Genomic DNA, 17,008 nt, shown 5'->3' on the forward strand with positions numbered 1-17,008 from the left:
GTATATATATATATATATATATATATATATACATATATATATATTTCTTTTTTTCCTCTTTATTCTGTTTGTGTTTCAAATAGGGTTTTTTTTTTTCTTCTGCAAAAATTGTTATTGTTTCCATTTGGTCCAAGGCTTGGGAGAGGGCTCCAGGGCGGTTACAAAGCTGCCTAGTAGCTGCAGAGCAGGGCTTCAGGCAGAAGCTCTGATGCCAGAGGGGCTCCTCAGAGGCCGCTGGACTTCAGAGACTCCTGTTTGTGCTCGAGGGTGAGCCTTTCAAAGAGATACTCGCCCAGCACAGCCTGCGGACCAGCCAGCCTGCGGAGGTTGGTCAGGTGGTCGCCCATCTTCTTGATGAGTTTCACCTGCTCCTCCAGGAAGCGGCTCTCCAGGAAGTCACAGAGGTGGGAGTCTGCGCGGGCGGAACCCAGGGCGCGCAGATCTGACAGTGCCTGGTGCAGGCTCTTCTCCCTAAGAATGGCGGCTTCCACAGCGTCCTGGGTTTTACCCCACTCATCTTGAGAAGGCTTCCGCGCATCCTGGAAGAGGGCGCGGCCACAGCACTGGTTTTGCATTTTCAAGAGATGCTGGGCGCCCTCACACTTCTCCTCAGCCAGTTGGCGAAAAATGTGGCCCGCACTGTCCAGAGTCCCATTGTTGCTGTCGAAATAGAAGCTCAGAGAGAGGTAAGTGTCCCCAGATGCATGTTGAACAGGCGGTGGACGGCGGCCTCCACCTCGATGGAATAATTCTGACGCACCTGGGAACTCGTGGTTGATCAGTGAGAAGGAGCTAAGCTCAAAAAACGGTGTTGGCCTGTCCTGGAGGCTGAGGATAGCTGAGTGGCTGATTCCAAAGGTTGCGACAGGAAGAAAGGTTGGAGGGTGGTCGGGGGCTGGAGCAAGGAGCGTCCCTGGGTCTGTTCATTCCAAACACTGTTGAAGCAAAAGACAGAACTGCAGGACTGCCGAGCGCACTGCCTCAAATAGGCTTTGATATAAATGAACAAGAAGTCCAAGCAAGGACAAAACTTACCCTTCCCCCCACCAAAATAGCTGGCGATACTAGAATCTAGACCTGGGAAGGGATTCTTCCATTACCTTCTGAACATTCCAAGCCACTAGAGCAGTGGTTCTCAAAGTATGGTCACCTTGTAACCAAGCAGTACCCTATGGGGCCTTCCTAGGACAGACCCATCCCCCATATCCTCTGCTGTAGTTCCTCTCTGAAGTACTCAGATAATAGTATCTCAGGCATATTTCTTGAGTTTTCAGATGCTAAAAACCACCACCCAGTGGAAGAAATTAACTCCTTGATGATCATGAGCACGTAGCCCCCAGACCTTCTGGCACCTAAGGATGGATAATGTTACCTGCCCTGTGGCCTCCACATCAACCAATCAGAGGATTGTGCACGAGCTGATCACATTCCCTGGGACGTCCCTCCCTCACCTGGCCTTTAAAAATGCTTTGCTGAAATCCTTTGGAGATTTCAGGGTGTTTTGGAACTCGGGCCACCCCTCTCCTTGCTCGATCCTGCAATAAACCTTTCTCTGCTCCAGACTCCAACCTTTAGGTTTGTTTGGCCTCACTGTGCTTCAGACACACGAACCTGCATTCGGTAACAACCTGACCAGTTTTACCAGCGTCCCCTGATAATGTGTCAGATATTCAAGTTTTAGGGCCCTGTCCCAGCCCTATGGAATCAGCAGCTCTGGTGGGGCTCGGTGATCTCTGTTATAACAGGCCCTCCAGATGATTTTTATTCACCTTAAAGTTTGAAAATATCTGCATTGTCAGCTGGCCAAAGCGTCCACCAGCAGGTGAAGGGGAGTGGTGCCTGGAAAAGATAGGGACCAGCCAAGGCAAGTACAGCAGCATTTGCCGTGGTAGTAATGGAGAATGCCTTTTCTCCACTGGTTGGCACAGACTAGGATCTGGGAGCAGTGGCAGGGTTATTTAGGATGCTTTACATTTCAATGTAGAGGGACCGCTGTCCTGGTTTGCCAGGGACTTCCCCTGTGTGAGCACTTAAAATCTCATCCTGGCAAACCCCTTAGCCCTGGGTTTGAAAAGCGTAGGGAATAACATGAAATTTAGGGGAAACATGATCTAGGTTTTGGGCGAGTCACAAGTGCTAATTAAAGCTAAGCAAGTATGGACAACACTAGCGTTCTTTAGCCCTTTGCAGGGAGGTAAATCTGATTGGGTGAAAGGACTTATTGTTAAGAGATCTTTGTAGAAACATCCCCTTCTGCTTAGTCCGCTGGTTCTCAGTTCTGGCTAGACATTGGCATCGTCTGAGGAGATTTAAAATGATTTTATTGGTCTACGATGACCAACCGTCAGTGTGAGGGTTTTTAAAAAGTGCTTCAGATGATTCTAATGCACAACCAAATTTAGGTGCCACTGCTTAAGCTTTTGAACCGCTGCTGCATATTTTCACCTCATCTTCCTATGAGAATATCCAACTGTAGTTGAGGTTTTTTTTTTTTTTCTTTTTCTAACTGTCTTATTATAAGATTTACTGTCTTAAATAAGGTTGAATGTACAGAAAATCTTGCTAGTCCATCTGGTATAGCTGGATACTTAGAATAATATAGTTAAGATATATACCATCTAAGTATTGTGACTGGCCTTTTTTTTGAAATTAACATATGCATTGAATTAGTATGTTCTCTTTTGAAGTTGTTCTGTTGGGGAGCTATACCTCTAATCTGCCATTGCTAAATATCTGGACACCTCTTATTAGGAATTGCTTTTAGAAATCTTTAGGGATTAAAACCAAGATTGCTGTATTATTTGTACTGGAACCACAAAAACCTCACAGAGTTCCCCCGCTGTACCTTCTACCCCCATCTCTAACCCTTGGCAACTTCTAATCTGTTCTCCATCTCCACGGTTTTGTTATTTTAAGAATAATATGCAAACATAATCATGAATTACTTAATCTTCGGAGATCGGCTTTTTCAAAATTTTTCCCTGGGCATCATTCCCTTGAAGTTCATTTCAATTTTTGCATATATTAATAATTTGTTCCTTTTTGTTGCTCGGTAGTATTCTATCATAAGATTTTATCACAATTTGTTTCAACATTCATCCACTGAAAGACATTTGGGTAGTTGCCAGTTTTTGGCTATTATAAATAAAACTGCTATGAACATTTATGTGTAAGTTTCTGTGGGAACTTAATTAAGTTTTTGTTTCTTTTGGATAAATGCTCAAGAGTACAATTACTGCGTTGTAGGGTGAATCTACTTTTAGGATTAAAAGAGACTGTCAAGCTGTTGATCAGAGTGGCTAAACCATTTTATTTTCCCACCAGTGATGTGATATAATTTTTCTATGTACTCGCCAGCATTTGATGTTGTCACTATACTTTAATTTTAGTTACTCTCTGACATCTCATTATGGTCTTAATTTGCATTTCCCTAATGGCTAATGATGCTGAGCATCTTTTCATGTGCTCCTTTGCCGTGTGTATATTCTCTTCCATGAAATGTGTGTTCCTGTCTTCTGCCTATTTTCTAGTTGGATTTTTTTAAGTTGTTTGGAGAGTTCTTTGTATATTATAGATACAAGTCATTTGTCTCATATGGGATTTTCAAATATGTTTTCCTACTGTGTAATTTGAGTTTTCATCCACTTAAAAGGATCTTCTATGAAGCATTTTTAACTCATTTTGATGAGATCCAATTTATCAGTTTTTGCCTTTATTGATCATACTTTTGGTGTCAAGTCTAAGAATTATTCCCCTAGTTCTAGATGCCAAACATTTTCTCCTATTTTTTTTCTAAAAATGCCCTGCTTTTACATTTAAGATTATGATCCACTTTGATTTAATTTTTGTGTAAGGTGTGGAGGTTAAGGTTCATTTTTTGTTTGTTTTTGTCGAGGGATGTCCAACTGTTTCAGTACCATTTTTTGAAAAGTCTATTCTTCCTTGATAGCTTTTGCACTGCTGTCAAAAACAAGTTATATGTATTTATGTCAGTCTATTTCTGGGTTCTCTATTCCATTCCATTGATCTATGTATCTACCCTCCATCATTACTGAAAAATCTTGAAATTGGGTAGATTAATTCCTCCCATTTTCACCTTCCTTTACAAGTTGTTTTAGCTATTCTTCAGCCTCTTCTTACCATATAAATCTTAGAATAAGCTTGTCTATATCCACAAAAACCTTGAGGGCATTTTAAGAGTAATTGTGTTAAGCCTCTTAACTTGGGGAGAATTGACATCTTTATCATGTTGTGTTTTCTAATCCATGAACAAGGTATGTCTCCCTATTTGTTTGGGACTTAAAAATTTTTCTTCATCAGCATTTTGTAATTTTCAGTCTAGAGGTCCTATAAATGTCTTATTGGGCTTATATTTAAGTATTTATTTAGGTCAGTTGTAAATGGCATCACATAGTTTTATTTAAGCTTCTACACATTTGTTATTAATATATAATTTGATAAAATTGTGGTGATCTTGTACTCTAAATCATTTACAAACTAATATTATTTCTCAAGCTTTTTGTGGATTTCTTGGTATTTTCTCCATTTAGATTATCATCTCATCTTCAGATACAGACAGTTTTACTTTTCCTTATTCAGTATAATAGGATATATTACTATTCAACATTCAGTAGGATATGTTCCTTCCTATGCAACGTAGTAGGAATAGTCCTTTTATCTTTTAAATAAACTTTTTAAAAATTTAACTTTTAAATTTATGTATTTATTTATTTTTGCTTTATTTTCTTACTAGAACCTCCAGTGATATATTTAATAAAAGTGGTGAGAGCAGATATCGGTGCCTTGTTTCTGAGCTTACAGAGAAAGCATCCAGTCTTTCACAGTTAAATATAATGTCGGTATAGGTTGTTTGTAGATCATCTTTATGAGTTTCAGTATGCTCCTTTTCTATTCCTAGTTTGCTTGGAGTTTTTTTTCTTCTTATTTTAAAATCATGAATGGGATTGGATTTTGTCAGATGCTTTCTCTGCATTAATGGATAGGATCACATGACTTTTCCCCCTTAATCTATTGGATATGGTGGATTACACTGTTTAATATTCCAATATTTAACCAACTTTGCATAACTGGAATAAATCCCACTTGGTCATGGTATATTATTCTTTTCATATATTTCTGGATTTAATTTGCTAATATTTGGCTGAGGGTTTTTCAGCCAATTTCATAAAAAATATTGGTCTGTAGGTTTCTTCTTTCTATACTATCCCTGTCTGGTTTTGGTATCAAGGTAATACTGGCTTCATAAAATTAATTAGAAACTGTTCCCTCTACTTCTATTTCTTATCAAATCATGTAAAATTGGTGTTAATTCTTTAAGTCTTGGGTAAAAGTGAAACATCTAAGCCTGAACATTTCTTTTGGGAGTTTTTAAATGAAAAACCAGTATTTCTAATGGTTACAGGAAAGTTGAGATTATCTATTTCATCTTGGCTGAGTTTTGGTAGTTTTGGGTGTAGAAACATTGGCCCATTTCATCTACATTTTTGAATTTATAGTGTAGACTTGTTCATAGTAACTTGTCCCTCATTAACCTGCAGGATATGTCATGGTATCCCTGGTTGCATTTCTGATATCTGTGATTTGTGCCATCTCTCTGTTTAATCTTTGTCAGCCTTTCTAGATCTTTATTGGTTAGATTGCTTATTTCAAAGAACCAGCCTTTTGTTTCATTGATTTCCCCCCCTATTTTCCTGTTTTCAGTTTCATGGATTTCTGTTTCATCTTTATTATTTCCTTCTTTCTGCTTGTTTAGTGTTTTTTCCTCTTCCTTTTTTACTTTTTTTTATAGAAAATTAGATTATTGCTTTGAAATATTTTCTTTCCCAATTTAGTGCTATAAACTTCCCTTTCAGCATTGCTTTCACTTCATTCCGCAAACTTTGATCTGTTATATCTCCATTTTCTTTTATTCTATACATTTAAAATTTTTTCCCTTGATGCTGTCTTTTTTACCCATGAGTTATTTGGAAGTGTGATGTTTAGTTTTCATGTGATTGAAGATTTTCCTGTTGTCTTTCTCTTATTGATTTCTAGTCTGATTCCATTATGGCTAGAGAACATACTCTCTATGATTTTAATTCTTTTAAATCTGCTAATGTTTTTTTATCGCCCAGTATATGGTATATGAGTGAATGTTCCATGGACACTTGAATATGTATTCTGCTCTTACTGAGTGTGTTCTTTAAATGTCAGTTATATCCTGTTGATTGATGATGTTTTCAGTTCTTCCATATCCTTGCTGATTTTTCTCTCTGGTAGTTGTATAAATTGCTGTTTTGAAGTCTCAAATAATAATTGTGGATTTAAAACTTTCTCCTTTTACCTTTTTCAGTGTTTGCTTCATGCATTTTGAAGTTCTGTTGTTTGGTGCACACACATTTAGTATCACTAGGTCATCTAGGTGGATTATTCCTGTTATCTTTATGTAATGACCCTCTTTGCCCCTAATAATTTCCTTTGCTCTGAAGTCTACTTTATCTGATATTAATATAGCCATTCCTGCTTTTTCTGATTAATGTTCACATGATATATCATTTTCATCCTTTTACTTTGAACTACCTATATCATGATGTTTAAAGTAAGCTTCTTATAGACAGTATATAGTTGGATCATGCTTGCGATTTTTTAATCTACTCTTCCAATCTCTGTCTTTGACTTGGTTATTTAGATCATTTACCATTAATGTAATTATTGCCATGTCAAAGATTTGGTCTACCATGTTATTTTTTGTTTTGTCTTTTACCTTAGTTTCTCAATCCTGTGTTTCCCTTATTTTTCCTTCTTGTGGGTTACTTAAACATTTTTTAATAAGTGCATTTTAATTTAATTCATTTATAATCATTTGTGTATACTGTTTGTATAGTTTTCTTAGTGGTTGCTTTTGGCATTACAGTATACATATGTAACTTATCATAGCCTACTGGAATCAGTGTTTCATTACTTCAAGTGAAGTTTCAAAATTTTACTTCCATTTAGGTCTCTTAATATTCCCCAGTTTTAAAGTATGATTTTCTGTAGTATTTCCTTTCTCTACATTGAGAACCCCATCAGATGGTGTCATCATTTTTGCTTTGACCATCATATAGAATTTAAGAAACTCATGAGGCTAATGATAGTCTCTTATATTTACCCCATTTGTTTTCACCCATTCCATTGTTCCCCTTTTCTTTCTGAAGTTCCCAGTCTTCTGTTATTGTTTATGTTTTCATAACAGTAGGTGATATCTTGGATTTCCAGTGCAACTGGATATGAGTTTCAGGAAACACTGAGCCTGGCTCACTTAATGCTACTGAGTTGGGGGGTTTGTATATGTTGGGCCTGTTGGCACAGCAGATGCTAGCAGATTAGACTAATGTTGATGGGACTAGTGCCACAGGAGGATGGGTTCCCATTCAGGCTATGCTGCTGCTACAGTAGATCAAGTCCCCCTCTACCCCAAGTGTGGGGCAGTGACCTGCTGCTGTCACTGCTTTGTATTAGGCTCCTTTTGCCTCAGGTGTGTGGTGGGATCCCTTGGAAGCTGCTACTGCTGCTGCTGTCAATCACAAGGTTAAATTCATTTCAGAAATACTTAAGTATAAATATATAGCCTGGCTCTTGTAGGACCTCTGTATTTTTTTTTTATTGCTTTCATACAAATTATCCCAAATTTAGTGACTCAAATCAACGTAAATTTATGACCTTACAAGTCTGACATTGGTCTCAATTGAGTAAAAGTGTTGGCAGGATCGACAGATGAATGGATAAAGATGTGGCACATATATACAATGGAATATTACTCAGCCATAAAAAGAAATGAAATTGAGTTATTTGTAGTGAGGTGGATTGACCTAGAGACTGTCATACAGAGTGAAGTAAGTCAGAAAGAGAAAAACAAATACCATATGCTAACACATATATATGGAATCTAAAAAAAAAAAGAAAAAATGGTTATGAAGAACCTAGGGGCAGGGCAGGAATAAAGACGCAGCCATAGAGAGTGGACTTGAGGACACAGGGACGGGGAAGGGTAATCTGGGATGAAGTGAGAGAGTGGCATGGACATATATACACTACCAAATGTAAAAGAGCTAGCTAGTGGGAAGCAGCCACAAAGCACAGGGAGATCAGCTCTGTGCTTTGTGTCCACCTAGATGTGTGGGATAGGGAAGGGAGGGTGGGAGGGAGATGCAAGAGGGAGGAGATATGGGGATATATGTATATGTATAGCTGATTCACTTTGTTATGAAGCAGAAACTAACACGCCATTGTAAAGCAATTATACTCCAATAAAGATGGTTAAAAAAGAAAAAAAAGTGTTGGCAGAGCTACATTCTTTTCTGGAGGCTCTTAGGGGTGTTTCTGTTCCCTGGACTTTATCCGCTTCCAGCGGTCACTTGTAGTCCTTGACTCAGAGTCCCCTTTCTCCACCTACAAACCCCAAAATGTTGCATCTCTCTGATTCTGCTTCTATTAGGACATCTCTCTCTTTCTCTTTCTACAGTTGGGAATGGTTTTCTGCTTTTAAGGACTCATGCAATTAGATTTGTTCCATGAGGTAAACCAGGATAATCTTTCTATCTCAAGGCCTATAACTTCAGTCATATCTGCAAAGTCCTCTTTACCATGTAAGGTAACATATTATTGGGTTCTAGGGATTAGGGTGAGGGCATTTTTAGGAGCCATTATGCTGCCTACCACACCCTTAACAAGTGACCTTGAGAAAATTACTGAGACTTTAAAGCCTTACTTTCCTCAAACATAAAATGGAAAGAAAGATAACTAGTTAATATCATGAAAGTGAAACAGTATATATGAAATCAACTAATTCAAAAAATAAGATTTCTTCTTTTTCTTTATGATTGGCATGATTCTCAGAGTTCAGTTACTTGAAGAGTTCCCTTTTTTTAAACAGAACTAAGGAATTTCAGGGTTCAGGTGCTGTAAGATTGTCTGAATTATCTGAGTAACAATTAGCTAAGCACAGGTGTAAAGCATTTGATTTACTCCCTGGTGTCCTTTATCTTCTCATCCCACTAAATCCATATCCCTTGTCTAGCTCCAGCCAGTAGAGTCAGAGCTTGTTTTACTGTTTAACTAAAGTTCAATTTAAGTTTGCTCTACATCTCCAGATTCTCAGCCCTGGTTGCATATTATAATCACCTGGGGAGATTTCAAGACCTACTTGATGCCAGAGTTTTACCTATCATGGATATTTGAAGAGGGACCTGGAATGAAATGCTCTAGCTTATGGTTTGGGGAGCCAAATCATAGTCTACACTGAGCCAAATCATTTGCGAAATCACCTCTAAAAAGCAATTTATCTGTGGTGACTGATGCTCTTCCTTTGTCAGTATGCTTGTCCCTCTTTGGGGGAAAAGAAGAAGGGGAAAAAACCCCCAGTGGTTGGGCTCCCTGAATTATAACCTGATGCTGTGGAATTAGTGTTGGCTCAGAGCGCACATCTTCGGATACCCATTCTCTCGCCTGCTTCCTTGCATGAGCTTATATCCTTGGGCAGTTTTTCATCCACCACCCTCTTTTGCTTCTAATCTTAGCAAGTAAAGTCTCTCCTTAATGAAACAGCATTTCATGAGACTTACTGGGAGCATAGGTCTATCCTATGTTAGCTAAAGCAGATATAATTGATGTATTTTTGGCGTTCATCCTTGTGGGTTGGAGAGAGAAGACAGAATTTTATCCTTTAGGTGTCATATGACTGGGCAAATGGGCTCATTCCCTCTACTGCCTACCATGTAAAATACTGAGGGTGTTACCTCTAGAAGGTATCTTCTAGGTATCAAAATAGCTCAGATAAGTCATATTTCTCAGTAAAAGGTGACAAAACTATGGCTTAGGTGGTGAATTTTCCATGTCAATTTGTCTGGGCCACCATGCCCAGTTATTTGGTCAAATATTATTCTGGATATTTCTGTGATGGTGTTTTTGTGTTTTTTAAAATTTTTATGTTGTATTTATTTATGATTTTTGGCTGCATTGGGTCTTCGTTGCTACACGTGGGCTTTCTCTCTTTGCAGCAAGCGAGGGCTACTCTTTGTTGTGGTGTGCGGGCTTCTCATTGCGGTGGCTTCTCTTGTTGCAGAGCATGGGCGCTAGGTGCACGGGCTCAGTAGCTGTGGTGCATGGGCTTAGTTGCTCCATGGCATGTGAGATCTTCCCAGACCAGGGCTCAAACCCGTGTCCCCTGCATTGGCAGGCGGATTCTTAACCACTGTGCCACCAGGGTAGTCCCTGTGATGGTGTTTTTGGATGAAATTCATAATTAAATTTGTGGTGGACTTTGAGTAAAGCAGATTATCCTCCATAATATGCATGGGCCTCATCCAATCAGTTGAAGCTCTTAATAAAGACTGACCTCCCTGTCGCAAAAAGGAATTCTGCCAGAAGACTTACAGAAATTGAACTGCAACTCTTCCTAGAGTCTCTAGACAGCCTAACCTGCAGATTTTGAATTTACCAAGCCTCTATTATTGTGTGAACCAGTTGTTTAAAATCTCTCTCTCTTTCTCTATCTTTATATAGATATGGATATCTAGATCTATATCTGTCAGTATATGTGGGCACATTGTATACACATGCTGTTGGTTCTGTTTTTCTGGAGAACCTTGACTAATACAGTGGCCCATATAAATAAAAGGACGAACCCAAGTTCACCCAGGTAGAAAGTAGTACAATGAGAACTGGAACTTAAGGCCTCATGACTCATTCAGCTGTGAACACTGACCCAGAACTGGCGTCCGCACACTCTGGCCCACTGATCAGATCTCGGTTGACTCCTGGTTTTGTACATAACGTTTTGCTTGAACACAGCCTCATCCATTCCTTAATATTGTGCATGGCTGTTTCTGTGCTACAGCAGCAGATGGGCAGTTGCAATGGAGACGTATGGTACAGAAAATCCAAAATATTTACTATCTGACCCTTTACAAAAAAGATCTGCTGACCCCTGCTCTAGGATGCCATCTGATTTCTGATAGCACCGAGGAGAATAATTCATGCACATTGGGATAGATTGTTAATCTCATGTCCTCCTTAGGTCAAAGATCTCTTAAATGCTCACCCTTGCAATAGCCAGCTTGGGGAGCATTGTCTGAGGATGCAGAAATTTTTCTTGCCAGGTCTTTCCAATCCACACTGCTCCCTGACTATGGTTCTTAAAACCTATTTTTTTTTTAAATTTTTATTGGAGCATAGTTGATTTACAGTGTTGTGTTAGTTTCAGGTGTACAGCAAAGTGAATCAGTTATACATGTACATATATCCACTTTTTTTTTTTTCTTTTTTCAGTACACGGGCCTCTCACTGTTGTGGCCTTTCCCGTTGTGGAGCACAGGCTCCAGACGCGCAGGCTCAGCAGCCATGGCTCACGGGCCCAGCCGCTCCGCGGCATGTGGGATCTTCGCGGACCGGGGCACGAACCCGTGTCCCCTGCATCAGCAGGCAGACTCTCAACCACTGTGCCACCAGGGAAGCCCCACTTTTATTTATTTTTTTTTTGGAGTCTTTTCCAAATAGCCCATTACAGAGTACTGAATGGAGTTCCCTGGGCTAATAAGAGCAGGTTCTTACTAGTTATCTATTTCATGTATAGTAGTGTGTATATTTCAGTCCCAATCTCCCAATTTAGCCTCCCTGCCACAATCCCCTGGTAACCCTAAGTTTGTTTTCTACATCCGTGCCTCTACTTCTAAAACCTGTCTATTTTAACCAACTACCACTCATTGCTTACTGTCTCTGGCTTCATGTACTTGATAATAAATCTACTTCTTGTTCTATCCTGGATGACATGTTCCAAGGACTGAGATAATATCTTATTCTACATAATTTGTCCTTGATATTGTCTATCTTGGGGTCTTCATCTATGTCCCAAAGAAGACAGTCACTCTGTCTTCTAGTACTACTACTAATACCACATTTTATGGCATGAATTTGACCCAATGCACTGAACTATCCCTTTAGAAGCTGTATGCAACCTGTCACTGGGTTTTAGCACAGGGGTAGAACTCAGATTAGTGATCATATATAAACAAATCTACTTGACCAGAAACTTTTTGTCTCACCATTTATTACACAAGTAACTTCTGTCTTTGCATCTATGATGTAAATATTTTTAATTTCCTAAATTATCTGAAAAATTATTTAGAGCTTCCATTTCAGTAGGCATTGGAATTGCTGTGTTATGACTATTTCATTATTTTATTTCCAAGTGTTAAATTAGGCTTCAAGCTTTGGCCAAGAGTAGACAGGAAAGGGTTTCAAAGAAATGAAGAGTGGGAAAAACTTCTGATGCAAGGGAGACTTAATAAAGATTTGATTTTGAATCAATAATTTATAATAAAGGTTTGAGTTTGAATCAATAATTTATGTCATTGCAAAATAGCTCCCTGGTAAAAGTCCATTCTTTGGTAATCATTAAGTACAGAAATTAACAATCAAAATATGCAGTGATCTTCTTCATTTTCTAAAAACAAACCTATATCTAGATGAGAGGAGAATTCATCTCATAACTCAGCCTCTGGACTTATGACTCCAAGTCCTGTCTTCTTTCAACCATACCTGCTAAGTTTCTGTCTAACTTCTTGAGCATGAGGTAATGGCGTCAGCTTTCATCCCCTTCCTCAGTATATAGCTTGGTGAGTATGAGTAAGGGATCTAAAACTTGAGAACCTGGGTTCAAATCTTGACTCTAAAATTTACTTGTTGAGTACTCTTGAGCATGTTATCTGTTTTTGCCTCAGTTTTCTCATCTATAAAATAGAGATACCATTACTTCTCTCAGAGAGTTGCTATGAGGGTGAAAGAGAAAATTCATACAATGCAAGAATTTATCAGTTCTTGGAACACAATAAATACCGAAAAATAATGTTAGCCATTATCAAGGCCCCCTCATTTTATGGATAATATAGATTAGTTTATATAGGTCTAATATTTACATATGCATAAACATTTTGTACCTATGTGTGTGTATACGTTCTTCTTAGAAATTGAGCAGTCAACATTCACATCTAAAAATCTGTGCTCTGTGAAATGTAGATATCCTGTGTACAGACACAGTGCTATAGTTATTTATTGCTACATAATAAAGAAGTCCAAACTTAGTGGTGAAATAAACAAAAATTTTAATATGTGCCCAGATTTTGTGGGTCAGCAGTTCAAACAGTACACAGAGGAGATGGCTTGTCTCTACTCCATGACTGATATCTGAAACCTCAGCTCATGAGGATTCGGATGGCTGGAGCTGGAATCATCTAGATAATTTTAATTCACATGTCTGGCCCTTGAAGACTGGGCCCAACAAGGACTGTTGACTGGAGTGCCTATAGATGGCTGCCCAGGTGGCTTGGACTTCTCATAACGTGGTAGTTAGGATTCAAGATAGAGTATCCCAAGAGAATGAGTGTCCAGGGTTGAAGCATTCCACGAGAATCATGCAAAAGCTGCATGACCTTTTATGACCTAGTCTTAGATGTTACATAGCATCAATTTCATTATATACTATTGCAGGCGTTGGAGACCTTTTTCCATAAAGTGTCAGACAGTCAATATTTTAGGCTTTACAAGCCATACAGTCTCTTTTGCAACTACTTAGCTCTGCTGCTGTGATGTGAAAACAGACACAAACAATACATATACTAAGGAACATGGCTGTGTTCCAATAAAGCTTCATTTATAAAAGCTGGTAGAGGCCTAGACTTGGCCCACCAGCCATAATTTACTGACCCCTGCTCTATTGTTTGAAGCCATGGAAAGCCTGCCTAAATTCAAGGGGAAATGCCCACATCTGGATGCGAAGAATGGCAATGAATCTGAGACCCTGTATTAAAACCACTACATATGGGATATTTATAAGAGGATCTGTCTGCATACCTTGTTTCTCCCATGTATGGTGGATATGAGGTATTGGGACATCTTACATCTCTGTAAGCCTGGGTCAGGGTCAAAGTTGGAATCTGAACTCAATGACCTTGATTTCTGGAATAATCGGTAACTCTGATTATGATTTGCTTACACTCCTTACCCCAATAAATACACCACAAAAGATAGATTTCAAGTAAACAATTGCTTTATGGCAGATTTTTATTAAGTCTCCATTGACTGAATTATTCCATTTTGGTTGGAAAGCATGAGTTTTGTTTCTTTCCTAAAGAGATCTCCAACTTTTCAGATGTGGCATTTCATTCTACTGAGAGGATGATGTAGGTTTTTATAAACGGAAAAGGCAGGGCAGGCTGAGTTCACTCAGATCGTACTAATGCTTACAGGAATAACCGAAACTGGAACACAGGCTTCCAGGTTTTCCTGTCCTGTGCTCTTTCCGGTAGGTGCCATTGTCTGCTGGGTCTGGCAGTAATAATTTCTGACCTTTACCTCTCTACGCTATTGTGAAGTGGTTTTGGGCTTTGTTAACTTTCTTATGAGTGTGTACTAAATTGTGTCCATAAAGTAGGCTGAATTCCTCAGGGAAGGATAGCTGTTACTGTGTTATTACTGCAAATGTTGTGTTCGTTACCTTTTTTTCTTTTGTCCAGTTGTATCCTGAACTTAAAAGTTATATTATCCAAAATGAAAGATGTGCATCTGGTAGAAAAGACTAATTTAAGAGATGAAAATTCCTGATGATTGCTTCAGTCAACCCTTAATACACACCGAGCTTCATTAGTAAATAGACAACTCTCAGACCATTCCCTTGGAAGAGGTCGCATAATCAGCCTTTGTGTTGATTTCGCATTCTGGTCGGTAGAGACAGAACAAATTAGAATAATTAGCTGGTACAGGAAAGCACAAAGAACTTTCTTCTGTTTTTGTGATGCATCTCGTAATAAGGATTGAAAATGAGACTGGAGGTAAGAATGTGAAACTCAGAAGAGCAAAGGAGAGAGGATATTGTTTCTTTGAAAATATTCTTTCAGTGTTGGCCCAGAAGAAATATGAAGCTGAGGAAATTTTTTTTTTAATGATGATTTTTGTGTTAATGATGTGAGTGTAGAATTACTAAGAATCAGGAAGCAAACATCCTTTTCCACCACGGACTTGGGAACAAATGAAACCATAAATACTCCCTGCTCTTGGAAACCCTTTTGGAGCAGTAATCAGAGAAGGGTAAAGGCAAAGCCTCAGGGCAGAGGTGTTCAGAGCAAAGGGATAGGAGGAGAACAAAAGGAGAGTGGATATGTTTAGAGCTGTCATTTTGAAATTTACCTGCTTCTGATTCAGTGCTGCTTTGCTGCTGTGTTGGTCCAGTGGAAATCCTCAAAGCAGGAGCAGCCGTATTTTAAAATAATAAGCTTAGAACAACTGACTTTAATCCAGGTCTCTTTAGCTCAAGAGCACAGAGGAGAGTATGAGGAAAGAGTGAGGCCACAAGGAATTGTTCACTGGGTACCTTTTCCCCAAACCTCACTAAGTGGGAGAAACTGACCACTGGATTATGTGCCTTGAAGGAAAGCAAAAATGTTGAAAGGAAGGAGTGTGGAGCTTGTTTAGAAAGCAAGCTGTATCATTTGGTCACCTGCTGATGATAATAGCATTGGCTGAGACCTGACCGTTTACAATGAAGTCACTTCTGTAGGTAGTAAGTTCCAGGAGGGCCCGAACTGAGTATGTCTGTTTCAGCATTTAGCATGGTCTAGCATCTGAGAGGCCGGTACATTATTGGCATATAGTAGACTTAAAAATGAATATTTGTGGATTATCTGAATGAGTGGATGTGTGTGATTCACATCCTATTTGCAGGTCCTATGCCCTACAGTGGATTTTCAGTGTCAGGTTGTGAAAGTATTTATGACGGGGATTGGCATTGTTCCCTATCTAAAGGAAAAAGATTACACATGAAAGGACTTTACATTGACATCCCAAAAGCCTCATAGGAATTACTTAACAAAAAAATAAAATTGGATTCTGTATAATTTCGGATTTGTAAGCTGGCCAGAACACTGGTATTTCAGCCAGTCCTCTGGTAGTTCCGATGACGTCCCCATGATCACCCAGGCATAATCAGAATGGCTTTAGGAATTGGGAGCCAAAATGTTCCTCAGTATTTATGGCTTTGTTCGTCCATTTAAGAAAATGGACTATTGAAAAAATAGCTTCAGACACAATATGGCATTATATGATTTAGCATGAAATCTGAGAAATATAGAGGTTATCGGAAGCCTGCAGTGGTAACGTTCCCTCTGCTATTGAAGTTATTGTCTTTAAACAAAGATTCTACATCACTAATGCTATATATATACATATATATATTTTTATGATATTCAGGTTAATTTCCTATTCTCTCTAAGGAAGTAATTGGTTGGTGGGTATGAGAGATGGTGTGGCTTCCAAAGGTGAAAAGTATTATTTTGTTGTAATTTCCAGCTACCTAAGGATGGGAGAGGCCAAGGACACTGCAGTCAATATATTATGTGGAGCAGGTTATACTGTGGTTTCTTTATGAACTTTTACATGTTTATTTTCTATGCAAGTTTGTGTGCTCCTTTTTGAGTTTTGGTAGATAAGTGTTTTGTAACTTTGGAATACTTGGAGTTATATATATAACTTATATATATATATTTTTTTAATGTAGTAGTTAAAGCCGTGGAGTGTACTAGTCTACCTAGGTTCAAATTCTGGCTTTACCCTATGACTTCCCTGTGGCTTCCTCTGCTCACCTATTAAAAAGGAGGATAATAAGACTGCTGTGGTGAGTTATATACTAAGCGCTATTTAAGCATTTGCTATAATGATCATGTATACTCGAAGGCAAGGAACTTGCCCCTTGATCATCTCTGTATTCCTAGTGCTTAAGAATTCCTAGTGCTTTCCTGGTGCATTGTCTTAGGATAGAGATAGCTCAGTATAGTTCTTCTCACTATAAAGTACTGTTACGTTGAGAGTCTTTGCTTGTGTACTAATAATCCATGACATATCTGCTGAGGACAAGGAAAGGAATGGTTTTAAAAGTGCAATGGATAACAAAAGATTGTATGATGTAATGCCTTTATTATGT

The 17,008-nt window shown here is 38.8% G+C and overlaps 1 pseudogene; it reads right to left on the bottom strand.

The window, feature by feature from the left end:
* Positions 1-161: 161 nt before the first annotated feature.
* Positions 162-10,857, bottom strand: LOC132440318 (ferritin light chain pseudogene; annotated as a pseudogene).
* Positions 10,858-17,008: the final 6,151 nt, after the last annotated feature.

The sequence above is a fragment of the Delphinus delphis genome, chromosome 17, assembly GCF_949987515.2.
Source record: "Delphinus delphis chromosome 17, mDelDel1.2, whole genome shotgun sequence".
Classification (NCBI taxonomy): domain Eukaryota; kingdom Metazoa; phylum Chordata; class Mammalia; order Artiodactyla; family Delphinidae; genus Delphinus; species Delphinus delphis.